We start from the raw sequence: 25,708 nt of genomic DNA on the forward strand, positions 1-25,708 counted from the left end.
GTCCGTTAAGCATCTGATTCTTGATTTCTGCCCAGGTCGTGATCCTATGGTTCGTGGGTTCAAGGCCCGCATTGGGCTCTATGCTGACGGCTCAGAGCATGCTTGGGATTCCCTCTCATCCTCTCTCTCCGCCCCTCCCTCACGCACACGCGTGCTCTGGCTCTCACTTTCTCGAAAAATAAGTCAGCTTAAAAAAAATAAATGAAAATGGTTACGATGTTCAATTTAACATCACGCGTTTTTTTGCAAACTGGAAAAGTGGGGGGGGGGGGGGCAACTACTGGTCTCTCACATCCCTTGATTTTGCTCCTCTCTGTCCTCATTCGCTTTGAGGGGACGAGTAAAGAACCATCACAACAATCCTGATGCCTATGCCCAAGTCCCCGGCTCACTCATTAAGGCTGTTGACATTATGAGCACCCACCTGACGCCCTTAGCTGTTCGCTCCCTCCACTGCCGTCCTGTACGAAGCCTGTGACAGCATCTCTGCTGCAACCAAGGCGCTCCTTCCTCTGCTTCCTTGATTGGATGTGTCTGGTCTCTCTGGCTTCCTAGCCACCCTCAAGCGGAACATCGGTTCCAGATTTCCTAAACCAGCTCCCACCGCAAGGGCCAGCAGCGTCTTACCCTACTCTTACAAGCCCAGCCCAGGAGGAATTCTAGCTCCTCCTTCTTTCTTGCCCAGGAAGAGAAGTCAGACAAGCAGAGATCACCCAGCACCCGGCATTGCCCAGAGCACATACAGGTGCTCGTAAGTGTTCGGGGGGAATGAATGGAGGAGTGAACGAACGAATGCATTTGAAGGGAGTTGTTCGTGGATGCTAGTTCTTTCCCGGCTGTTGGGAGGTGGGGGGAGCACTTTGCACTGAGTGTGCGGTCGTGCTTGGCAGAGGATGTGGCTGACGGGCAGCCACACGTGTATGTGACGTCTGGCCAATCCCGCTTTCAAGCTCGCTGACCGTAACGCCTCCTTTGAGGGTAAAGCGGAGGTACTCTGGACCCCAAGTCCAGAAGCTTGCGTCCCAGTCGTAGCCCTCTTGCTTTCTTGCTGTGCGGCTCCAGGCAAGTCACAACCCCCTCTCTGGGTATCGGCGCAAAATGCGAGGTCGTCGATCCCTCTCTGAGACTGTGTGACTCGAATGGCTCAGAATGTGCGATGTTCTTTCATCATCCCACACCTGCTCTTTGGTTTCATTGGCTTCCCCGTTGACCTTGCAGTCAGAGAAGCTGCCTGACACCCAAGCACATAACCACCTCGGAAGAAGCCCTTCACCTCGAGAACGCCTCTGGGAGAAGGCTGCCAGAGCAAGAGAGAAAAGGTCCCAGAGAGGAATCTGCAAGCCCCGAGCCCCTTCTAGACCACAGCTGCCCAGAGCAAACTGTGGGAAGCTAGTTGCTGGAACGCCAGTCCCCTTCCCACTGACACACAGGCATACGAAGCGACTCCCAAAATAGATTCGGCCTGCGTGAGAGGGAAGCAACATGTATTCAAGCCTGTTTTCTGCACCGTACAAGTCACCGCTGACAGCAGGTGACAATAAACACTCAAAAACAGGGATGAAAAGGGGCGCCTGGGTGGCTCAGTCAGTTAAGCGTCCGACCTTGGCTCAGGTCATGATCTCACGGTTCATAGTTCGAGCCCCATGTCGGGCTCTGTGCTGACAGCTCAGAGCCTGGAGCCCGTTTCAGATTCTGTGTCTCCTTCTCTCTCTGCCCCTCCCCCACTCACATCGTCTCTGTCTCTCAAAAATAAATAACTGTGTTGGGATGAGCACTGGGTGTTGCATGGAGACCAATTTGACAATAGATTTCCTATGAAAAAAAAAATTAAATTAAAATTAAAACAATTTAAAAAAAAAAAAAGAATGAATGAATGTTGCCTGCATGTTTAATTCTCAAAGCAAAGTACGTGAGGCATCCTTTGCCACCTCTCAACAGTGAAGAGACCGAGGCTCAGAGCAGGTGGTGATGTGTCCAAGGTCAGGCAGTTAGTAAATGACAGACGGGACTGGGCCGCATCCTAATGCCACCAGGCTGCTATTGAGATTAGGTGACAGCTAGGAGTCTAAGCAGTCAAGCTGGCAGGTTCGTTTCCCGTGACGCCGTTCAGTTCTCGGTCCTTGTGCCATAACAACCCCGAGGAAGAGAAATCCTGTCCGTGTCCCCCTCTCCTCCCTCCCTCCACGGACATTTGGTCCTCTCTCTGAGCTCTCTGAATGCGGAAGATTTAAAAGCTGGCTTTGTACGCTGTGCCCTGGATGCCGTTATCCCTATGTTTATTTTTAGAAGAAAGATAATACACTTTGCCACCTCACAGGGAAGCCGAGAGATAATGTCAGTAAACAAGCCTTCACCTCTTCGCAAATTATCGACACCGTTAAGACAGATCTATTTTCTCGGAATCATCGGAAAGGAGGCAAATCCTGGCCAGCTTATCCACCCGCCTGCAGCGGAAAGCTTCCTGCCTCGGTCCTCCACCTGTTCCCTTTTTACCAAGTCACCCTTCCCTGGTGACATCGGCAGGTTACTGTGACCCACAGGCCACGGCTAGGATGCCCGGATGTCCCCCCCACAACCCCAAACTCGTCACGTCTGAGACACAGCCATTTGCCCCATCCTACAACACTTCCGGTTCTCTCTGCCTGCTTATTGGACCCTCACCCTCTCGGGTTATTCTCGGCCTCGAGACCTGACTCATCTTTGACGAGGTGCTATCGGAGAGCAGTAGAGAACGTGGACTCCGACGTCAGGAATACTCGAACTCCTTTCCCAGACCCAGCACTGGCCAGCACTGGATTGGCAGGTCAGCCACCATGCATGCTGTCCTCATCCGTGGTATTTACATCAGGGGTGTGAAGGATATTCATGATACCAAATTTCAAATAGTATTAGAGGATATGAAAGGAAACTCTTTCACACTCAGACTGTGGCGGTGGACGGAAGTGGCAAGTTGGCCAACATTCCGGAAGAAGAACCAGCCGCAGTCCCATTGATTTGCCAAGCCTGTTCTGTAACACACATTTCCTCACCTTTCTCCCGCCCGTATACAAAAGACAGAGAGAGGGGATTTCTTTGAAGAGCGTTGTAAACTGAGTGGGTCGGGATTGCCGTGTCATTGCCTTTTCCTCTCACCGTAGAACCAAGCCAGAGAGACTTCCGGAAACATTTGGAGAAGGAGGAATTTTTGTCAGAAGGGGGAAAACTAACACCTCGCCTTTCTTTTCATGGGACCTCAATCTGGGGGAATAGCTCCAAGGGAACTTGTGTCTCCTGGATTCAGGATGTGTTTCTTGTATCTAATGTTGTAAAGGGTTTTAAAAAACAAAAAAAAGAGCTGGGCTGGAACCAGGTTTCCAAGGATGGAGAGTGTCGTAGGTGGATTGAGCTGCTGTGACAATAATCCTGTAAACCGGGTAGCTTAAACAACAGAAATGTATTCCTCGAGTTCTGAAAGCTGGGAAACCCAGGATCAGGGTGCTGGTTGACTTGGTTCATCACGAGCCCCTCTCTGTGGCATGCGGAAGGATTCCCTCTTGCTGTATATCCAAGTGAAGGAGAGGGACTCTCTGTCTCTTCTTCTAGGGGCACAAATCCCACTCAGGAGGGCCTCACCCTCATGCCCCAATTACCTTCCGAAGGTCCCACCTCCTAGTCCCCTCACGCTGGGGATTAGGGCTGCAACATGTGAACTTCGAGAGAACACAAGTATTCAGCCCATAGCAGAGAGGGAAGAGGGCCCGGATCCAGGGACACAGCAGACATCAGAGAGAACAGCCAGGCTTGCTCGTTCTGGGACACAAAGGGTCATGTGAGCTGTGCCAGCAGAACAGGAGCTGGCTGGAGAATGCGTCACCGACCTCAGAAAATCATGCAGTATTGGGGGCCCCCCACAGAAGGTGGTTGGGGGGGACGGGTATATCCCAGGAGGGTGGAAGGCTCTGGAAAACCCACCACGCTGCCCCACAAGGGAAGGAGCCAGCATTTGCACGTCTGACCTGACAAAGCTGATTGGTCCACTGGAGAAGAACCACAAACAGCATCGCTTTTGCCATTTCACCACTACCCCTCCTGATATCCTCAAGAAGGGATGAAGTAAGGAAGAGAGAAAGAGGAGGGGGGAGGGGATAGACCACCAGCTTCTTCTTTCCTGATGGATGTCTTGCCTGGGACCAGTCTGACTTAGAGGGAAGGTATAAACTGGATGTGAGAGAAAAGGTTTGATTTATATTGTGTTTAATACCTAAAAAATCAAGTTGTTCTAATGAAGAGAAAAAGAGAGACAGGAAAGAGACAGCAAAGGTGGGGGAGCTGCCGGAGACAATCATGGCGGGCGTGGGGCCAGGGGTGTGGCCGATCTACCTCCGATAGAGATCGAAGACAGAAACCAAAAAATAGAGCAATTTCCTGACTGATCCAAATCTGTCAACACTTGCGTTACATGTGAAGTGTACCTGGCAAATAGGATGCACTTAAAGAATGCTCGCCATCATTAGTGAGATCTAAGACATCTGGGTCAATTATTAGCCCAGTCTGGCTGGTGTAGCCAGTTGCCATTGAGAACACTCCAGTCAGAACCACCTGTGTACTTATCAACCCAAAAGCCACAGTAGCTGTTCCACTGGCCTCCCAACCCCCAATTCTCTCCCCCCTGCAGTTCAACCCTCTCTCCCATTGCCTAAAAGCCCAACTTCCTTAGCTTGGCATGAAAGTCCCCAACAACTGAGTCAACCCTCCTTTCCGACTTCCTTCCTTATCAGTCAGTCTGCTCTTCCTTTCAGAATAGAATGATTTGCTGTTCCCTCAAGCACCTCCCGGCACTCGTGCCTCCCCCTGTTTGTGATGTGCTCCTTTTCTCTCTAGCTTCCTGATAAAACCCCATCATTCTTCATGTCGGCTCGCACATTATCTGCTCCGAAAAACCTCCAAAATCTTCCAGTGGAAAGGATTTCTCCCTCCTCTGAGCTCCCATAACACTGCCTTTGTATACCTTTAGTTGTCCAACAAAACCTCATTCCCCCACCTGCTCCTCATATACAGGCAGTGATGGTGTTATGTCCAGGGGGGGAAAAGCCCAGTTCTAAGGAGTAAATCATGGTTGAGCTATGCTAAACACGGCCAACTCCTTCTCTTTTGTTGGTTATTGGTTGAGGGCTAACTGCGGGTAACTGTGTCTCTGTTCTCAGCAGTCATGTTTAACAAGGTGCCCTCCAGGTAAAACACACGCACACAAGCGCGCACACACGCACACACACACACACACACACACACACGCAAGCGCGCACACACAAGTGCGCACACACACACACACGCACACACACACACACACACACAAGCGCGCACACACGCACACACACACGCACACACATACACACACACAAGCACCTTAATTTGTAGCAAGTTTGCTGATTCCATGGTGCCATTTATCCCACCATGGCCAATGTCAGGTTACCAGCGAGACATTATTGAACGTGGGACTTGGAGAAGATGCGCGGTAGCACGCCATTTTATAGTATCTTCACCGGGCCAACACAATAACATCAAAAGTGTAGATAATAGCTAAGTGTAGTAAAATAATTAGGAAGTGATGCACTTTGGTATTTATTACCAAGTTTCCTGGAAATTTAACAATTGCCTCTTGCAGGCCAATAAAGGCCGATTTGAACACATCACAGGTTCTAGCCAATCGTTATATACATCATGTTTGTGTCCTCTCAAAATTCATGTGTTGAAATCTAAGCCCCAGCGTGATGGTGTTTGGAAGTGGGGTCTCTGGGAGGTGATCGGGTCATGAGGGCAGAGCCCTGGTGAGTGGGATTGGCACCCTTACAGAAGAGACCCTAGAGAGCTCCTGTGCCTTTTTCGCCATGTGAGGACACTCGGCTATTTACGAACCAGGAAGTGGTTCTGAATCTGCTGATTCACCTTAATCTTGGACTTCTCAGTCTCCAGAACCGTGAGAAATGAACGTTTGTTTTTGAAGCTGCCCAGTCTATGGTATTTTTGTCATAGCAGCTACATAGACTGAGACACCAAGGAAATGTAAGGGGAAATAGGCTTGGGGTTTCTGGACTTCTTGGTTGGTTTTTTTTTTTTTTTTAATTTTTTTTTTTAATGTTTATTTATTTTTGAGACAGAGAGAGACAGAGCATGAACGGGGGAGGGTCAGAGAGAGAGGGAGACACAGAATCTGAAACAGGCTCCAGGCTCTGAGCCGTCAGCACGGAGCTCAACGCGGGGCTCGAACTCACGGACCGTGAGATCGTGACCTGAGCCGAAGTCGGACGCTTAACCGACTGAGCCACCCAGGCGCCCCTTTGGTCGGTTTTTACTGCATTACACTTCAACAACAAACAGCCCCCAAATCTAGCACAGAGCATCATACCTGAAGGTCTTCAAAACGTGTTTGATGAATGAATCCCTTATCTATAAAATATTTAGACTAAATTACTAAATTACTAATTAAAATTTCTAAATTTTAACCCAGAGAAACCTCTTGCTTTTTCCCCAAGCAATTCTGTTGGGAGGCCCAAATAGGAAAGGGATGATGGTATATTGTTCCAGGTGAAGGCATGGGACTTGGAGACACTTCCCTGAAATCTTAGTGGAACGCCTTGGGTTCCACGGAACCTGGTTTGAAAACCACTAATTTGGCTCCATTCTGGGACTAACAATCTATTATCCCAGGACCTGCACTGTATCAGCCTGTCTTCCCTCAGGACTAGCCAGTGACTTGAATAAAGCTTGGCCTCACAAGTTCAGGGCCTTCACTCCCAGACTTGCTGCGCCCTTGGCTTTGCCAAATGAGCAGACCGCTTTCCGTGAGGCTCTCAATTACAAGCGCCTTCACGCAATCTTCCGGCGCACCAGACCCATGCCACCAGACCGTCCCTGGGTGGTTTCCTGCCAGAGATGCATTCATTGCTCCAGGGTGTCTGACCGGGGCCTGGGGGTTTTGTCTCTCCTACATCAGAACAACGCCCTGCCCCATTTAAGAGCCAGCTTTCCCAGGCCGGCCTGTCCGGGCAGCCATCACACCGCCCCTCAAGCCAGCTGGGATGCCTGGAGATTTCCAGTCTTCCCAGCTGAAAATTAAAGGCCCCAACCAGGTTCTACCCCCGCATTTAGAGGACTGTGATTTCATAGTCTCCGAATCTCCCGCGGGAGGATCAACCCCTTGAGCCAAGGTCTGTCCCAACCTCCTCAGTCCCCATGCGAGGTTTCAGGAGGCCCCTCCCCCCGGGCTTTGCATGGCGTCAGTTCCGCCCTCCAGCAGCAACCAGAGTGCCTCTTCCGGCTGTTGTGCGGCCAGGATCTCGGCCACTGGTTCATACAACTCACGTTTACTACGCGGAGGAGAAGCCCCTGGTGTGGCGGAGGCCCTCTGGTGAGGAACACACAGACCCTCCCCATGGATCATGCATTTAGCTGGGAGGAAACCCTGGGGCGGTCTGTCCGTCATGCTGTTGGGGCCTGAACTGTGTCCCCGTGAAAGTTATATATTGAAATCCTAACACCCGGTACCTCAGAAGGCAGCCGTGTTTGAAGATAGGGCCTTTAAAGAGGTGACGAAGTTAAAATTAGGCCATTTGGGGGAGACCCTAATCTAACGTGGCCGGTATCCTTGTAGGAAGAGGAGACGAGCCTCGCAGACAGACACCAGGAATGTGGGAGCGCAGGAGACAACCACGTGAAGAGGCAGCGAGAGGCAGCCGTCAGCAACGCCACAGAGACGCCTCATGGAAAACCGACTCTGTGGCCACCTTGATCTTGGACGTTCAGCCTCCAGAACTGTGGGGAAATGAATCTCTGCTGTCTAAGGCAGCCAGTCTATATTTTGTCATGGCGGTCCTAGCTGACTAACACATCTCCCTCCCTGAAGGGCACAGAGCCCAGCTCCTGCCCACGGCCCAGAACCAGCCCTAGCTGGTCAAAGAAGATGGAACCTCAGAAATGGTCTTCCATGGGCACCAGCCAGAGCTCCTGAGAGCTTGGGCTGAGTCCTTGCACCTGCTCCCAGACCTCTTCCCGCCCCTCAACTGCTCTGTCTTTCCCCCCTTGGGCTCTCATTTCATCCCTCAAGCACAGAAGCAGCAGCTGTGATCAGAAAACAGCTGGTCGGGGGATAAATGAATGAGATGGGCAAATGATGGATTTTGAGCCCAGCCGAAAAATGCCCTGGGCTGGGGCCAACGGACCCCAAGACCTAATTCAGCAGGTGTTTTCCTGGGCGCCTTCCTGTTAAGGCTGCCAGATAAAATTCAAGAGGCCACTAACATTTGAATTTCAGACGCGCAATGAATAATGTTTCAGTAGAAGCGTGTCCCGTGCTGCGTGGTATTTTTGTTTGCTACAGCCAGCAACCGCATCCAGGGAACGCCGTGGGGTAGGTCAGGAGATTAGGAGAGGAGAAATCAAACAGGGTGGGGCACTGCACACCCAGAGACGATGGAAGACACGGGCGCATAATAGGTGCTGAGCCAATTTGGGAAGAAGGAAAGGAGTGCCTCTGGGTGATGTGTCTCTGGCTGGTCCCAGTCCTGCAGCCCTAATTTGGAGTCAAGTCCAAGAATCCCTGCTGTATTGGCTTCCTGCTGCTGTAACAAATTACCAAAGGCTTAATGGCTTGAAGCCACACTATGAGATATTTACTATCTTCTAGTTCTTGAGCTCGGAGTCCCAGATGGGTCTCAATGGGCTAAGATCAAGGTGTCCGTGGGACTGTTCCTTTTGGAAATTCTAGAGAAGAACTCATTTCTCGCCTTTTCTGCTTTCTTGAGGCCATCTGCCTTCCTTGGCCCGTGGCCTCTTCATTTGCAAGACCAGCAGCTTTAGCTTCATGAAACCCCGCCCCCCTCTCTCTGGCCTCCATGGTACCCACCCCCCTCCTTCTCTGCCTCTCATTTCTCCCTCTAATTTTAAGGACCCTTGTGATGGCATTGGTCCACCTGGGTAACACACACAGGCTCTGCAGATTAGGATGTGGACATCTTTGTGGGGCCATTGTTCTTCCTACCACGGTGTTTCTCCCCCCAACACGTGTCACCTTATCAATCAAGGCTACTGTTGGGAAAACAAAAGGGTTTGACCAGGATCCAGGGCTCCTCGGTACATGCAAAGACAGTGCTGGCAAATCAAGGTGCTGAGTTCCAGGGGTTCAGCCTTAGGCGTGGCTGTGAACGGCTGATGGGGGCACAGACAGCACCAGCAGCGGGAATACAGATCAGAAGCGAAAATAGACACACTCGGGTCTGTCCCTTCTGAATACACTCCTGGGTCTACCCTGTAGGGACAGTTGTGATACTCTAAGTCTGCCTCAAATATTACCTTCTGCCACGTTTCGCTTGGTTTGAATCGAGAGGGCACAATGTGTTTCCTCTCAAGATCACAGCCCAGGGACAGTCTTGAGCCAGACCTACATTGTCCATTAGAGACAGCTCTGTTTGAAGACCCCTGCTGGGACTCCAACCCTTTAGAATCTTTGTGGCTGTGCCTGTGACGGTTGTGAGAAAGCACCACAGCTTTGGAGGTTTAAACAGCAGAAATTTCCTGTCTCAACGTCCAGGAGGCTGGAAGTCCAAGATGAAGGTGTTGGCAGAGTTGGTTCCTTTTGTGGCAGAAGGAGAATCTGCTCCAGTCCTTGGCTTGTAAATGTGTCACCCCATCTCTCCCTGTGTGTTCACACGGTGTTCTCCCTGTGCTCAGGTCTCCGTACCCAGATTTCCCATTTCTGTTAAGACGCCCGCCATATTGGATTAGGACCCATGCATATTGGATTAGGTCAATGCATGACCCTCTGGTTGCTCAGCTTACATCAGAATGCAGTTTCAATGGGCATGTCTCTTTCCTGTCCTCACAGATCCTTGAGGTGGGTATTCTTAACCTCATTTTAAGGTTGAGAGTAAGACACTGGGAGACCTTCCGAGAGCCGCATCACTCATGAGGACAGATCAGGAGGTCCCACGCGAGACACACACGACTCAGAGAGGGATAAGCAAGCAAGGGGCAGGACTAGGACCCACCAAAGGAAGTCCCTTAGGGAAAACAGAGTCCCCTGTAGGGAACTGAGTGAGTGCCTCAGTCTTCTGGCAAATTCTTTGAAGTGCAAGAAGTGATGCAGCCAGAGAACAATTGGCTGTGGACTAATACATGGGAAGCATGAGCATAAGGGGGGGCCAGCTTCCAGTGACAGACGGGCCTACCCCTGTGCCCATAGAAGAAAATAAGTCACAGGTCACACTCCTGACATATACACAGGTCACAGACACAGTGGGTTGGCATTTGCTATTCTCAGCTCCCGGATGCTACCCTACCCTGCCCTCTGAAAGTGTAAGTCCTTATAACTGGATAGATGCCACTTTCCCAGCCCAAGACAATATTGCATGGACACGCTGGTAAAAAAGTAAAAGGAAGAAAGTGTTCCTGGGGCGCCCGGGTGGCTCAGTTGGTTGAGTGTCTGACTTCAGCCCAGGTCATGATCTCACAGTTCATGAGTTCGAGCCCCGTGTCAGGCTCTGGGCTGACAGCTCAGAGCCTGGAGCTTGCTTCAGATTCTGTGTCTCCCTCTCTCTCTGCCCCATCCCCACTCATGCTCTGTCTCTCTCTGTCTTAAAAATAAATAAAACATTAAAAATTAAAAAAAAAGAAAAAGAAAGTGTTCTTAAGTCTTCATTTGTAAGAGAACATGGGAAGAGTTGGATACAAATTCAGATTCCTGGGCCTCATCCCTGGGAGCTGGTGTAGGGCTCGGGCAGATTCATTATTCACAAACTTCCCGGGTGATATTTATGCCACGGCTCATAGGATACACTTTCAGAATCTCTGCTCTGGAGCTTTCTGTTCTTCAGGTGTGAATCCCTGTTGATCTTACCAAAGGCCTCTGCCCATGAGCCACTGTGGGGCAACCGAGTCACAGGCTGGGACTGATCAGGGTGTAACGTAGTCAAAAGCAGGAAAAAGAATCTTCTGTAGACATCTGACCCCACCATTTGACTCCCTGCCATCTGACTCTCTACTCTCTGACCCCTACCATCTGACCCCCCCATGTGACCCCTACCATCTGACCCCTCCACCATCTGACCCCCACCATCTGACCCCCACCATCTGACTCTCCACCATCAGACCCCCTACTGTCTAACCACCACCATCTGACCCCCACCATCTGACCACTCCACCATCTGACCCCCCCAACCATCTGACCCCCTACTGTCTAACCACCCCATCTGACCCCCACCATCTGATCTCCCACCATTTGACTCCCAACCATCTGACCCCCACCATCTGAACCCCCACCATCTGACCCCCACCATCGGACCCCCCACCATCGGACCCCCCACCATTGGACCCCCTACTGTCTAATTACCACCATCTGACCCCCACCTTCTGACCCCCACCATCTGATCTCCCACCATCTGACCCCCCACCATCTGACCCACCTCCACCTAACAGTCCCCCACTGCACCCCCACCTGCACCATCTGACCCCTCACAGGGTTCTGTGCAGCATTGCTTTGCATTTGCAAACCTTGCTTGCCGTTCCTGTCTCCACCCTTAAATCCAAAGCATCAGCAGGGCAGGCCTGGTGCCCTTTGAACTCCAGTGTCCTCTGTACAGAGCTTGCCCAAGAGGGGTGTGAATGACACCAACCAGCCCCCAAGCCATTTGAACAAAAGCCCAGATGGATATGGATCCCGTGGGATAGTTATATCGTTTTCCCTACCCTACCCCCTAAAACCTGAAAGGTGGACTCACCAGGCTCTCATTCCCCAAAACACTGGAAAGCCAATGTTGCTGTTCCTTCCTTCTGAGGCTCCCTCACTCCCCAGTGACTTACTGGTAAACAGTGTGACCTCACCCTCCTTTCTCACCCAACCACCAAGTAGTGCAAGAACGTTGGGCTGCTGTTGGAGAAGGAGAGGAGGTCACAGGAGGAAAGCCCTGCCCCTGCCAGGCGTCAGGCAGGACTCTCCCCCACTGGGTGAGTTTTCATGATGTGAACTGGGTCCCGCTGATAGACTAGGGTCTGGGATGGGCAGTAGACATACTGGTCTCACCCACTGGTTACCTAAATGGGTGCCATGCTGTTGGCACATTGCAATATCGAAGCCAAAGGTGAGAGGCTCTGTGCATGCGTGCTGCGGGGCACATGAGAAAAGGCGTTTAGGCCTGATGTGGTCCTTGTTGATCTGTCAGTTTCTTATCTTTACCTTGGCAATAACAAATTACACTTATTAACTATGAAAGTAACCTTTATTATTGAATTTCTGGTGGGAAAGATAATCTCATCCAAGTGAGTCGGAAACTCTACTTCCTGATCCTCTTACAGGGGATCGGGGAAAGTTTGAGAAATTCTGCTGTCCTCGACAATGGTTGTTTTTTTTTTTTATTGGGGAGGGTGGTGGTGTTGCCCTCACCCTGCCCTTCAGGGTCTGAAGCAGTAATAAAAAGGCCTAGAGAGGGACATAGAATCTGATCCACTTTAGCGCAAAGAAATAGAGAAGTGGGGCCTGGAGTCCTGGCACGTGCGGTGAGTGGTGGAAAGGGGAGGAACCGTGAGGAGAGGGGAGTCCTCTGCAGAATAAAATTATGGTGCATGAGAAGGTAACATGCCTCAAAGACCCTGAGCGCCATTTGGGATTCAATGTCCTAATTGTGTGAGAACCCAGTAAAACCGAAAGGGATCAGCGCCACGTAAGGCACATGGTGAGGTCAGTAAAGGGCTGCCTTCAACACCCAGGCTGCCCGTAGAAGGTCAAGTTATTGTTCGGCAAATATCCTTTCTCTCGACACCACTGTCCCCTCCACGGGAAGCATGTACTTCCCTGCCCTGTAGATATTAGGACTGACCATGTGACTTGCCTTGGCCAAAAGAATTTGGGAGGGGGGGCAGCGATAGTGAGCAGGTTTCAAGCCTAAGACTGAAGAAGCATTGGGTGTTTCCATCTGCTCCTCGGTTTCCAGCTCATCCAAGAAAGATGATGGACACAGGGGCAGATCTAGAACCAAGATTAGCAGAGCTGAGCACAGATCAGCTGAATCCAAGTTGACCAACAGGCACTTACCTGAGCAAGAAACAAATGCTTAACCTATGTCACTGAGTTTCTGATGATTTGTTACACAACACTACTGTACCGATAGCTGACTGACACACCACCCTTTCCGTGTTGCCTACCGCCTCCCTCTATGTGTCTCTCCTCCTTTCTCCTCTGTCTTCTCCCTCAATCGATCAAAGTCTTCTAACCTAAAATGGCTGCCCCTCCCAAATGTATGTGCTTTTCAAAGGACCGTCTCTTTGTGAAAGAAGGACTTTGCTACTAGGATCGCAGGAATCAGCTAGCGGCTGAGAAAAGCATTTACAGACTGGGAGAACTTTTTTTAGGTCTCCTGACATCACAGTCCTAGCAGGCTAAGGCGGGGCAGACCCCAACATGTACCTGATTTAGGGGGGAAAAGGCTCGAAATACTGAAAGAAGGGCTTGGCAAAGCTAGGCATATGTTTCATTCTATCATTTGCCCTGAAAAAGTTGAAGCACGGGTTGGCAAATCCAGCTGGGTGTATGAGGACTTCTCTTCCTCCACACCCTCCCTTAAAGTTTGGCCAGATCCCCAGTCCAAATGGCAGCATGTGTTCAGGAAGATGATTAATGTTGGCAGAAGGCTCCAGAGAATCTCTCAGGGCCCTCGTGTTTATTAAATATAAAAATCCATGTTTAAATAGAATGTCAAGGGTATGACACAGACCAACATGATCCAACACAGACTGCTGGCCCAAAACTTCGATAGCTACATGTTCTTTGAGTTTTGCCTTCCAGGCTTAAATCTCTTAAAGATTTTCCGGGAAGGCTCAAACTACTCAAGGAAGGGGTCAATGGGGGCCAACAAAGCCCATCTATTTCTTTCCATCATCTGTTCTTAATGGCAAAGGCTGTAGCTTGAGGGGTCGCAGATAAAGCACATGGTTGGGTCGAAATCATGATGCTTAGAAGGCAGCCGTTCCTGACTACCTTGGCCTGGGCTCGAGAACACAGCTACGTTTTCTGCCAGGGGACCCAGACGCCGTGTTCGCGCATTCATTCCTTTAGTGAAGAGTTGTTGAGAACCTTCTATGTGCCAAGCCCCGCTCCAGGACCTGGAGACATGAAGCACAGACAATGCCCCGGTTCCCTGGTTAGATTCTGCAGGTGGAGAGACAGACAACACACAAGTAAATAAACACATGGTTGTTCGGTCGTAAGGGCTGTGAAGGAAACAAAACAGGACGACATGATACACGCGGATAACGGGATGCGTTACAATGAGATCAGGTGGTTAGGGGATAAGAGAGGCAGAAGCTTCCATGCTGCTTGCCTTGTGACAGACACTATTGTAAGGACTTCTCATTTAATTCTCATCCTCTCATTTAAGCTTCACGGCAACCCGATGGGGCAGGTACTATCATTCCCCTTTGACAGATGAGGACGCCTCTGCTCAGAGAAGCAAAGTAACTCTCCCTACATCACAGAGCTGGAGAGTGGAGGAGTTGGATACGGGCCCGGGTCTTGGGGGCCACAGTCCGCCCTTCTGCCCGCTGTGCAACGTACCGCCTCACGGAGCAGGCAACGTTGGAGCTGAAACTAACAGGAAGGGGCCAGCCATGTAAAGATCTGGAGAAGAGTGTCCCCAGTGAGGGGCCGAGATCGTTGAGGGAGGCACGGACCAGGGTGGCAGCAATGGGCGCAGCGACAGGCGGCAGTTTGGGGATCTGTTTTCACTCTTGGTGTCATTTCCCATCTCAACATCACCCCTCCTGCTAAACTACAAGCTCCCTGAGCACCAGTGCCTCCCCCATTTTCCTTCTCTTGTGTCCTAACGCCTCGTACAGTGCTAAGTTTGTAGATATATTCAGTTCTTTTTGGATTAGTGAATTAGTTTAATTCACCAATGAGTGTTGGACCAGTCTGATGTTGGTTTGAATCTCAAATCCTTCAGCTGTTACCTGTTCAACCTTGGGTAAGTTACTTAACCTCTCTGATCCTCACTTTCATTTTCTGTACAGTGGAAATTATAAGATGATCACAAGGTTGGCTGTTGAGAGAATTAAGTGAGATAGAGCCCAGCACAAGGATGCCATAGGATAGTCCTACAGAAACGGTGGTGATCAAATTCTTTTCTGTACTACATACAAACAAGAGTTGTTCCAGAGACACGAACCCATTGTAGAATTTCCCACTGAAAGAGACTTTAAGCCCTTGTTACTCAAACTGTCATCCAAGGACTAGCCCACCGCGTATGCTGTGAGAGCTTGTTAGAAATAAAGAAACTCACACCCCAGGCCCACTGAATCAGAGTTTCTGGAAGAGAGGCCAAGTCATCTGTATATTTAATAATCAGGGGTGCCTGGGTGGCTCAGTCGGTTAAGCAGCCGACTTCGGCTCAGGTCACGATCTCGCGGTCCGTGAGTTCAAGCCCCGCATCGGGCTCTGTGCTGATGGCTCAGAGCCTGGAGCCTGCTTCAGATTCTGTGTCTCCCTCTCTCTCTGACCCTCCCCCGTTCATGCTCTGTCTCTCTCTGTCTCAAAAATAAATAAACGTTAAAAAAAATTAAAAAAAAAAAAAAAAAAGCACAACCCAAGCCCCTCATCCTGGGTGATTCTCATCAAAGGAACAGTTGGGATGGTTTGAACTTGCTCCATTCCAAGGTCCCATCTCCTTTATACTGTTCCAAACACATGGACTCCAATCCTCTCCCTCTGCTGCTTGCTGCCTGGGCCTCTGCACGTCCCCAGTAACCCATTCTGGTTGTCATGCTTTGAACACCTGCTACTCCTAGCTGAGTCCCCAGTGAATGGACAACCACCCCATTAGATGTCCATGCTGGACCAATCAGCTGGGCTCGGGCTGGTCTAGTAGCATCGCACCAAATGGCAACATGAGCCTGGCTGGCTCACCGACCAGTGTCCCAGCTCCCTGCGAGAGACACCTTCTCTCCCCTGCAATCCTCCTGGCTCCCTGCTAGGCCTGAGGAAACACAGCAGGACAGGATGCTGAATGGCTGGAAGGCAGCCTCATTGCTGAGTCACCAACCACATAAACAAACGTTAAAGACAGACGTCTCACAGGACCGATTCCCCCTACGCCATCCAACATTCTCCAGGCCCTTCTATGCTCATGGTTCATCAATCAACTCAGAGCCCGGGGTGCCAAAAAATTTGGTTGTTCATTTCTAAGATATGATCAAACCGTCCAGAAACTAAATTTTCTTCTCCTATGGGCGCAGAACTCACTTCAGTGAGGCGCGATACCTGCTGTTCATTCTTGGTGACTGTACTCATTCGGGCCTGTCCGGTGGGCTGAAACAAGAATGCCTCGCTTACCGCCCTGTAACACCTTTGCTTTGCATCTCAATACACCTGCTATTAAAAATCACTTAGAGGGATGGGGGGGTGGGGCAGCCAGTGAGGCGACTGCCTCTTGATCTGGGCTCGGGTCACGATCTCGCGATTCCTGAGTTCGATCCCTGCTCCCAGCTCTGCGCTGACAGTGCGAAGCCTGCTTGGGGTTCTCCCTCTCCCCCTTTCTGTACTCTTACCCGGCTCACTTGCGCGCGTGCTCTCTCTCTCTCGCAAAATAAATAAACGTACAAAAAAAAAAAATCACTTAGAGACCATCTGTTTTGGAATGATAAGCTAAGTAATCATGCTGAAACACACCTTCAGCATGGCAGAGATCCCACCTGCCACGACCACCCCGCCTAGCATGATGTGGGCATTCGATGAATGTCATAAAGCATAGTGGTGTGAATGGACTTTAGAAAGACGCTCATCAAGATGAGGACCGGAGGCCACGTGTGGATCCTGCTTTTACCCAGTTCATTTGCCTGTGAGCCTTGTCTGTGCTTCCGGGGCCCGCATCCTCTACCGCGTGGAACGAGAAAATCTAGTTCCCAGGCCGAGTTCGAACTTGCTGCCATCTACTGGCCAAAACGTAGCACTACCTTTACCTGAGTACGTTGACATTTTAACTAAGCGCATGTGAAACTTACAACGTTCGCAGAAAATTATGGAAACAGGATCGGTTAAAAAGACTTTGCAGTACGATTTCATTTTCAAAAGAACGAGTGCAAACTGTCTTGGATGAAGCGTTTTAAAGGCTTAGATTATAAATTAGAGCTCAAGGAGATTTCCTATCAATAAATTATGTTGTGCTGTTTCTGCTGGGTTTTATGGCTACCCCTTCACAGTCCGTGAGTTTGGAAAAAAAGCAAATTGGGTCTGAATGTGTCTCCTGAAGACACTCAGGCCCAGAAATGGAGAGATTTGGAAGTCTGGCAGGTGCAACAGCCTGCTTATGAGGATACGCCAGGAAGCCCATCTTCCTTTCCCTGAGAGAGAGAGACAGAGAGAGAGAGAGAGAGAGAGAGGGAATTTACTATACTTTTAAAAAAACATCTGATCTGTCATGGAAGGGTGCTTGCAGAGAAATAGATCCCTTCACACTATTCCTGCTGCATATCAGAAGGAAGTGTGGTCCAATAAATAAAATTTCCCCAGAAAGAAAAGGCACAGACACATACACTCACACACATTCTTAATTTCCAAGATTCTTCCAAGACTCAAGTGGCTCAGGAACGGCCACCAAGAAGTCGATGGTCCTGAAATGGGCCCTGATTTTTATACGCTGATTGACCCCACGTCCGGTGACTGATTCTCCAGACTGGTCAGAGCGGCCCCTGCCTCACAGAACCACAGAAAGCCCAGTCCGTTCAGGGACAGGTGGGCACACTATGCTGTAGCCCAGGAAAGATTCCTCCTCCTCGAAAACAGATTTAGAGTCTCGGAGAATTAGGTGTTTTTTCCTCGGGAACAGGTGTGTTTTGTGTGTGCGTGCTTAAGAGTTGCCTCTTGGACAACTTCTCCCTGGCAGGGTTGCCCAAGTCCCCTCCCCCGCACCTCCCCATCCCACCCAGTGACCTGCTGGGCAGCCGCCATATATATAGCCTCATTCATTCCACAAATTCATCCAGTGAATATCTGTGGGGCCGTAACAGGCCCTGGGAATACAGGGGTGAAATGAGACAGTTTTCCGCTCTCTGGGGTCTGGCCTGCTAGTGGGAGGCTGAGGCAACACCCAAGGTCACAAATGCAGGAGTGGTAAGTACTACGCAGAAAATTAAACAGGAAGTGCAACAAAGAGTGAATTAACTGGGGGGCTGGGGGAGAGAGATTCATTAGGGTGGTCATCTTTGAGAGCTGCTATTTGTGCAGGCCTGAGGGAGACAGCCACGCCAAGATCTGGGAAGAGCAAACCAGGCAGAAGGAACAGCAGGTCCGAGGGCCTAGAGGTGGAAACCTCCTGGCGTGTTTGAGGAACCAACAGAACAGAGGTCACACGCGTGACCTCAAATAATCGTCACAAACCCCCCCCCCCCAGAAGTCCTGTTATTATCCCCATCTCACGGATGAAGAAACTGAGGCTGGGAGAGGTTAAGGAAATTACCCAAGGTCATCCAGCTAGCAAGGAACCCAGGTAGTCTGGCTGTGGAGTGCAGACTCTTCAAAAACCTGCATTATGTGAGGAGGCACACCTGCTGTGTATCACCTGAAAGAACCGTGTGTCTTGTGGGGTGGGGAGTAGGGGTGAAGGGTGGGTCCAGGACCCAGCCAAAAGGCTGGCTCTTCCTTCCTTTTTTGGAGACTTACACAAGAGGACACATCAGCCGACAGGAAAGGAAAACGTGGACCTAGAGAGTGCCAGTGTGGGTCCCCAGTAAGCTATGTTCTATTTTTTCTCTTGTATTACTTCGGGGACTGCCTTCACGCATCATTTTCAATTCCTCTCCGCTTAGCTCCATGAGTCCTAATTACCCGGTTTCTCTGAAGAGTCTGATGGCTTTGTGCAGCCCAACGGAGCATTGTCATGGAGGAGTGGAGACCCCCCGCGTCCCTGCCTCCCCTGAGAAAGTGGCAGCAGAGGTCAAGGGCAGGGTGGGTCTGGGGTTTCAGAGGACGAACAGCCCCATGACAAAGGGTAGCCCTTGGGGGTGGGGGTGGGGAGGGAGCCAGCACCTGGGTCTTACTATCTCACCCTAGAACTCAAGGTTCCTGAGAACAGTGCCATCATCTCTCACACACCACCCACCCGCCCTCACCCCCCAGCTCCTAGCCTAGGTCCTGGCTGGTACAGGGACTCAAGAAATAGGTGTTTTATGGATGTGTGATGTGTGTGACGGCCTATTAGGACCTTCTGTCCCAAGGGGGCAGAAAATTTCTGGGTTGAAGCCAAAAGAAAATTTCTTGGTGATGGAAGGGATGGGAACTAAGTTGGGCTTCTCACCAACGGACATGGGGCACAGGACAGCAGGACAGCTATGCGTTCAGAGCAGATTCAGAAACGTATTTTCTCGTCTCCCCCTTCCTACCCGGAACAATTGTAAGACGTCCTAGGCCCTAGGTACTCATTCTTCTGGGAGGCCATGCCCCACGTTCATATCAAATACCCACATCCCACGTTAAAGAAACATGGTTCTGCAGTAAAAAAAAAAAAAAAAAAAAAAAAAAAAAAAAAAAAATTAAAGATTCTTATAATTTTGTCTCTTGAATTATTTAGCTTCACGTATGTTTAATACATTTAATTGGCAAATGGTCAGTTTCTTGGCAATCACCAGGCACACCCCAAAATCCTAGCCAAGTGAGAAAATCTATGCTATTTCCAAATATAATAAAATATGATACTTTATTGTATATGTTATATATTTTGCACATTATATTTTATTGTATTAAATAAGACGTGACAGAATAAAAAGTATTGGAGTGTTACATTGGGTAATTAACTAGGTTAGCAATGCAACATTTTGTATCCATGTGGCACCAAGGTCCCTCCTCTCCGCCCCCTGTTTACTTTGGCTGTTGCTGTAACAGCCACCTGGGGCAGGAGCCACGTGACAGCACCTGACCTCAGCTACACCCCTGCCCTGGGGCTTTCCCGGCACCCCTTTCCCTATGGGAATTACAGAGGACCAAGGTGGTCACCTTTTTAAAACACAGTTACCATGGGGGAAGGGAAGGAAAAAAAAAAAAAAGGGTAGAGTGGGAGAGAGCCAAAACATAAGAGACTGTTAAAAACTGAGAACAAACTGAGGGTTGATGGGGGGTGGGAGGGAGGGGAGGGTGGATGATGGGTATTGAGGAGGGCACCTTTTGGGATGAGCACTGGGTGTTGTATGGAAACCAATTTGACAATAAATTTCATATATTAAAAAAAAAAAACAAAACACAGTTACCACATCTAAGGTGCTCCAGAGGGTTATCTACAATTATGAACCAACGAGTCTTGATTGGAATCGCTACAAGGGAATCCCGCGACCTCTTGGCCAACAGGGGAGGGATCAGTGTCATCCTCTCTCCCCGCCCCAGCAAGGAAACATTTCCAGTTGTGTTCTACTTGGTTCTCGGGATGGTGCGCAGTGGGATGAACCCCACTTGCCCACTGCAGCGATCAGCTTTACGGCGCACGTTCACACGGCTTTCCCCCTTTACTGTGCACACCATTCCCAGTCTCCCGCTACTGATTTTGGGGGGGGCGGGGATCGTTTCACAAAATAAGCTCTCTGCCTGCAGGCTATGGTCTCTGACGCTGGTTTTCGAGGGAACCTAGGCTAAGACAACTGGTCCCAAAAGTGGTTCTGAAATATAGATGATGCAGTGACATTAGGGGACCTTGGTGACAACGTGGGTTTCCTCGGGTCTCTTTGCCCTGGAACGGGTGGCCGTTTGTCCTCTCTGACTCAAAGCTTCTGCCAGACAGAGGTTTGCTTGCCCCGCCCACAGTACCACTTACCAGTGCCACCATCCAGCACGTCGATGCTTCAGTTTAAGGAACCGATTTGTGGCGAAGAGGTTCCGGCAGTGGGGGCACAGCCACGAGACCCACTGTTTCTACCATACCCTGTATCACCTGGAAGGAACTATTAATGGCTCCGCTAAGGCGCCAGCTCAGAGAAGCCCCCCGTGCGGTTGGGGTTCTGTCCTTCAGAACGTCATGCACGCACCGAGTCACCAACCAAAATATGCTACTCTGTGCCCAAGAAAGAATACTCAGGTCCAGGAGACAGAGGACGGCAGTGACCATTTCTCCCTCTCACCGCCACCGCCAGGAACCCACTTGCGGGTTTGGATTCCTGTTCCTCAAATCAGAGGCTTTGCCCAGTGCCTGAGAATCTCGGTTAGTGACTGGCGATGAGAGAGCCCACCATTTATGTCTTTCTGCAAAGAGGGTGGATTGACGGCTGGCGAGATACAGAGGGAGACGGAGAAGGAGACAGATGAAGATACCCTAGAAGTGTCCGTGAGAGCTGTAGGTCATGGGTGTAGGTCATGCAGGTGGAGGTCCCCACCCAGAAGAAGTAGACGCGGTCATAATAAGATGCTGCACCCAGTTCTCCTGTGGCCCCACCACCCCTCCACCCCCACCAAGTAATTCTGGGACCTCAGCTACATGTCCTACAATGTACTCAATTCTGATGTGGAGGTGGCATCAGATTCCACAGGTTAAGGGCTCAGCCCTACCAGACTGCACCCCTACGCCCTCCCCACATTCGAAGTCGATTGCAAACCCCGGTTTATCACCTGTGCTTCTGTCGCCGGGGCATCCAGCACAACAGCCAAGAAAGGAAGAGAGAGTTCTTGAGCAGGAGGACAGCACTTTTGCTGTATGGAGCTGGAGGTCAGAGCTTTAGTGCTCAAAGGGGAGGGGACACGCAGGGGGTATTAGACCACCAATGTTTTCTTCGGATTTCTGCCCATAAAACTCTTTTCTCAAGATTTCTCTGGTGCTTATCATTCAGTTCAATATCAGCTATCGGTGACCTAGACAGGCAGTCATGAGGCCCTTCAAGAACATAGCACCCGGCACATATTTGATCCTAATCAGCACCGTGCAGGTTTATATAGGTCAGGCTTCTGGGCTAAAGGGGAACATGTTTCTGCTTCTATCCCTCATCACCTTTGACCCGCCGACCAGCTATAGGTTGGGGGTTCCAAGAACTCCGACTTGGGGTTGATTAATTTCCTAGAGCAGCCCGCAGAACTCAGAGAACCATTTAATTACTAGCTCACCAGCTTATCATATACAAGGATATAACTTGGGAACAGCCAAATGGGTACAAAGGGTAAGGTATGGGGAAAGGGCTTGGAGCTTCCATATCTGCCCCCACCCTCTCTCTCTCTCTCTCTCCCACTCTCCCCAGATCTCCTTGCACCACTCTCCCCAGATCTCCTTGTATTCACCAACCTGGAAACTCTTTGAACCCCTCCTTGGGGGTTTTTATGGAGTTTTTGTGACATAGGCACGACTGATTAAATCATGGGCCATTGGTGATTGAACTGCACCTCCAGGCCCTCTTCCCTCCCTGGGGGTCCAGACAGGGGGACTGGCAGGGGGGGTGGGGTTGGCTCACACCTGAAGGTTCACAATCACACAGTTGGCTCCACTAGTAACCAGCCCCCGGCCTTAAGTGCCTTCGGAAAGTCATCTCATTAACAGAACAAAAGAAACATTTACTTCTCTTATCATAGGAAATTCCAAGGGTTTTAGGAACTCAGCGCCAGAAATGAGAAGAGGGCCCTTGGGTGGCTGAGTCTGTCAAGCTTCAGACTTTGGCTCAGGTCATGATCTCACGGTTTGTGGGTTTGAGCCCCATATGGGGTTTGATGTCAGCCCAGAGCCTGCTTTGTCTCTTCTGTCCCCTCCCTCTCTCTGCCCCTCCCCTGCTGGTTCTCTCTCTAAATAAATAGATAAGTAAACTTAAAATACACACATACACACACACACACACAAATGTCCAGTTAAATTCAAGTTTCACGGAAATGAGGACAAAGACCAGATATATATTTCTTATTATAAATCACAATATCACACATAAGCAAAGACCACATACAAGCCAGGTCTAGAGTCCCAGGGTGAAACTGAGGCATAAAGTACCCATGAGAAGAAATCTGAGCCTAAAGAATCAGTCTAAGACAAGCCAGTCGGCCTCCAAAATTCCGGGAGGGAAGGGCATCGAAGGCCAAATGCGTCTGCCTCACATCCTAGTGGTTGGGGTACGTTCCAGATGAGGCCCCTAATGTTTGACCTGGAGCCCAGTGTTTCCAAGGGAGATAGCATCCCATGGGAGTCCGTGGACGTGACCCACAGCCCCCCTAGCAGCCCTCCAGCAAGGTCCTGTGACAGAGCAGGGGCGTCACAAGGCCATTCACCCCAAGTCTCATTGCCACAGATTTAGACTTCCAACGTGACTCCACAAAAAGCTGTATGCTATCATTGTTTTTATGCTGGGTGTGACAAAAGTGTTGATTTGATCCATGCAAACACTCTAAATACACCACAGTTTTGAGGGGCGCCTGGATGACTCGGTCGGTTAAGCGTCCGACTCTCGATTTCGGCTCAGGTCATGATCTCGTGGTTCATGAGATGGAACCCCGTGTCGGGTTCTGCACTGACATTGTGGAGCCTGCTTGGGATTCTCTCTCTCCCTCTGGCCCTCCCCGGCTCACGAGGGCATGCGTGTGCTCTCTGTCTCTCTGTCTCTCTCTCTCAAAATAAATAATCATTTAGAAATAAAATTAAAATAAACCACAATTTTGAGAACGGTATTGTAGCATTCCTTCACTTTTTAAAAAATTAGATGTACTGAGGTAACATTTACATTCAGTGAGATTCAACCTTTTTATGTGCATAGTTCTATGGGTTGGATGAAGAGATGTGTTCCCCTGCTCATGCTCTGTCTCTGTCTCAAAAATAAATAAAACATTTTAAAAAATTTAAAAAAAAAAAGCGGGGGGGGGGTGCCTGGGTGGCTCAGTCAGTTAAGCATCTGACTTCGTCTCAGGTCATGATCTTGCGGTTTGTGAGTTCGAGTCCCGCGTCGGGCTCTGTGCTGACAGCTCAGAGCCTGGAGCCTGCTTTGAATTCTGTGTCTCCCTCTCTCTCTGCCCCTCCCCTGCTCATGCTCTGTGTTTCAAAAATAAATAAAACATTAAAAAATTTTTTTTTTTTTTTTTAATTTTTTTTTCAATGTTTTTTATTTATTTTTGGGACAGAGAGAGACAGAGCATGAAAGGGGGAGGGGCAGAGAGAGAGGGAGACACAGAATCGGAAACAGGCTCCAGGCTCTGAGCCATCAGCCCAGAGCCCGACGCGGGGCTTGAACTCACGGACCGCGAGATCGTGACCTGGCTGAAGTCGGAGGCTTAACCGACTGCACCACCCAGGCGCCCCAAAAAATTTTTTAAAAATAAGGTTATCTGTGACCACAATCAAGATGTGGAGTATTTCCTTTACCCCCCTACGTTCTCTGGACCCCCTCAGTCCCCAACAGCCACTGCTTTGATGTCTGTCCCCAAAGTTTTGTCTTTTCTAGGTCATACGATGGAATCAGAGTCTGTAGCCTTTTGTGAATGGCTTCCCTCACTTAGCAAGGGGCATTTGAGATCAATCCAATTATTTTATGTTATCAGTAGTTTGTTCCTAAGTAATCAGTATGATTGGTTAGTATGATCTGTTTAGTGTTAGTATGATCTGATTAGTATGATCTGTTTATTTCTTATAAAGTTTTTTACAAGAATTTATTCTTTCACAATTCTGGAGGCCTCTGGGAGATTCAGTTTTGTTTTGTTTTTCAGTGTTTATTTATTTTTGAGAGAAAGAGAGAGAATAAGCGGGGGAGGGGCATGAAGGGAGGGGGTCGGAGAAATCCGAAGCAGGCTCCATGCTGACAGCAGCCAGCCAGATGTGGGGCTCGAACTCACAAACTGTGAGATCATGACCTGAGCCCAAGTCTGATGCTTAACCGACTGAGCCACCCAGGCACCCAGGGAGGTTCAGTGTCTTACCTCCTCCGGCTTCTGGTGGCTCTCGGCCTTCCAGGGCTGGAACCTGCATCACTCCAATCTCTGCCCCGTCCCCACACGGCCGTCTCCTCCCTCTGTGTGTCACTTTCAAGTGTCTTTGATTTGGGGACCCAATTCGGATCACCCAGGATGATCTCAACTCGAGACCCTTATTTAAGTACATCTGCAAGGACCCTTTCTCCAACAAAAGGTCTCATTCACAAGGTTCCAAGGATTAGCATGTGGATGTAAGTTGGGGGTGGGGGGAGGGGCACCATTCAACCTACTACCTATGGACAGACAGACCAGTTTGTTTATTCTTTCGCCAGATGATGGGCATCCGGGTTGTTTCCAGTGTGGGGACATAAACGCAACTGCTCTAAACCCCCACAGGTCTTTGCACAGAGCTCTGCTTTCATTTCCTCGGGCGTGGGATTAGGGGGTCATTCCTTCACCTTGTAAGGCAGGAGCTGCTTCAAGAAAGAGAGGTGGCCCATCTCTCTGTCCACCTCTGGGTGGCCATGCCCAGAGGCCCCGGGCCCCAGCTCTCACCAGTCTTCTTCTCTGCCCCGGCCTCATGCCAGTTCAGGTTTGGTCTACCTGCCCCGTCCCCTGACCCCAGGCCCCTGTCCTCCCAGAGTCAGGACATGTATATAAATGGGCTTTTAGAGAGGAAGGAGCCCGAGCAGGGCCCTGGACGGAATCTCATTCCCCCAGGGCCTGCTTCTTCTTGCGCCGGGCTCCCGGCTCAGATGTGACAGTTTCTCTTTCTGTCACAGGGCCTGGCTGGCAAGTCCACAGGCAGATGGGTCCTCGGCTGTATGCGCCTTAGCCAGCCGTCCCCCGGAT

The 25,708-nt window shown here is 50.1% G+C and overlaps 1 long non-coding RNA gene across 2 annotated transcripts; it reads right to left on the minus strand.

Annotated features, from left to right (window-relative positions):
* Positions 1-1,045: 1,045 nt before the first annotated feature.
* Positions 1,046-21,680, minus strand: LOC109269570 (uncharacterized). 2 transcript variants are annotated; one of them, XR_002081140.2, is made up of 2 exons: positions 21,599-21,680; positions 1,046-1,231 (listed from the first exon to the last, which is right to left on the minus strand). It is a non-coding gene; the product is annotated as an uncharacterized LOC109269570 (long non-coding RNA). The 2 variants fall into 2 exon arrangements; XR_002081141.2 differs by lacking the exon at positions 21,599-21,680 and adding an exon at positions 2,690-3,275.
* Positions 21,681-25,708: the final 4,028 nt, after the last annotated feature.

Source organism: Panthera pardus, unplaced genomic scaffold (assembly GCF_024362965.1).
Source record: "Panthera pardus isolate Hobbes unplaced genomic scaffold, ASM2436296v1 HiC_scaffold_13, whole genome shotgun sequence".
In the NCBI taxonomy this organism is placed as follows: domain Eukaryota; kingdom Metazoa; phylum Chordata; class Mammalia; order Carnivora; family Felidae; genus Panthera; species Panthera pardus.